The sequence below is a fragment of the Arachis ipaensis genome, chromosome B04 (genome assembly GCF_000816755.2).
Source record: "Arachis ipaensis cultivar K30076 chromosome B04, Araip1.1, whole genome shotgun sequence".
Taxonomy (NCBI): Eukaryota; Viridiplantae; Streptophyta; class Magnoliopsida; order Fabales; family Fabaceae; genus Arachis; species Arachis ipaensis.
In genome coordinates this window covers 111,139,490-111,141,224 of record NC_029788.2, presented here as the reverse complement: position 1 = coordinate 111,141,224, position 1,735 = coordinate 111,139,490, and the positions used below count along the sequence as shown (strand labels likewise).

General features: G+C 28.2%; 1 protein-coding gene across 1 annotated transcript in view; it reads right to left on the bottom strand.

Moving 5' to 3' along the window:
• The window catches only part of LOC107639589 (serine/threonine-protein kinase HT1), a gene marked incomplete in the record, with an annotated part of 3,901 nt that continues 3,755 nt past the window's right edge, over positions 1,590 to 1,735 (bottom strand). Inside the window, 1 exon segment of the mRNA XM_016343131.2 lies at positions 1,590 to 1,735.

Genomic DNA, 1,735 nt, shown 5'->3' with positions numbered 1-1,735 from the left:
AAATGCAGGGGTCACTATTCACGGCGAGACTACGACGGTGTCGGCGGGTACAGCGAAAAGGGGGAGGTACAGGGTGGCTGCAGAGGGATCCGCCACAATTACAGAAGAACAGCAGCACAACTTGAGGTTCCGATGCTGTCGGCGGGAGCCTGGAGCGGCATTGGCACGGTCGGTGGGGGGAGGGGCTTGTAACAGCGCAAGTGAGACTACGACAGCGAGAGAAAAACCGGAGATGAGGAGGTTATGATGAGATTAGCAATAATCGTACGCAGTGTGAATAAGTTTAATTGCTAATCCTAGTTTTTTAAATTTTAAAATCTAAAATTAAATAATTAATTAACAATCTGATTTTCAATTATAATTTTACTTTTTTTTTTATTTATTATTTACCTTGTTTACAATTGTCATTGTTTCCTATACTTTCTCAATATACATGCTTAAAATGATCAGGCCTTTTCAATAGGTTAAATTATAAATTAATCATATATTATCATATTTACAATGTGAAAATATTAAGTTGGCCCTATTTTAAGAGAATATACATCTTAATTAGCATGCTTAGTTTTTTATTTTGAAAAAACTTTAAACCTTACTCATCTATTAAATTCCCAATAAATTTTGTATAATTACAACTCATTATTTACTTTTTAATAAATAAGAATGTGTTGGCATTTGGCAATGTCTTTTTCCCTAATAATATTTTTTCTTGTAAAATTCTTTTTTTCTTTTGTGCTTAGTAATATTATAAAATAAAATCTACAATCATCTTGGTAGGCAAACACATGCATATCAATATGCTTTTATTTGTCAAAAATACTATTTATACACTAAAATTAGATACTAAAATCAACCACTAATATATTTGTATATAATTATATATGTAATTTAATTTATTTTTAATGCATATTTATATTCTAATATGTATTTTATATTAGTAATTAATTTTAACAACTAATTTTAGTGTACATATACCATAATTATTTATTTATAAATAAAGTTAAAGACATACAAACAAAGCTTTAACTTCAAACATCTACCTTCTACTACTTATCTTATTTCAGATTGAAGTTTATAGTTTAGACCCGTTGAAAAAATCATGATACCAAACTTCCACAATAAGTGTAGGATATTCGCATATATTAATGAAAAAATATTGACAAATTAAAATACATATTGACATGTTACTCTTTCTGACGTAAACTACAAGATTATTTAAATCTAATGGTCAACAACATATATTATCTTAAAAACTACTCTGAAAATTTTCCTAGGGAATGAATGAAAGAATATTACATTTGAACAAACCCCTTTTTTTTTCCTTACCAAATTTTTGTTTGAAAAATAACATTCTAACAATTTCATATCATTTTCAAAGTGATGTCTTCAGCTAACGTCCACAAATGAGTAGAAAAATACAAGCCATGCACCATCCAATGACAAAGACATTAGTCCCTTAAAAAAATTAATAACTGATTTACTGTTAATCATTACACAATAATTAATAATATTTATCAAAACAAAGCAAATGTTCAAAAAAAAGTGTTTTAAACAATTCTATTTCTTTCTTCTTACTCTTTCCAAAAAAAAAGTCTATGAACAACATTCTATTCTATTTTGTGGAGCATGTTACATTCTTTCTAGTTGTCACCTTAGATGGTTACTCATATAAATGCACTAAAATTATATACCATAATACCATTGCAACTTTTTTCAGTTTTCATCTACACCAAAAGGG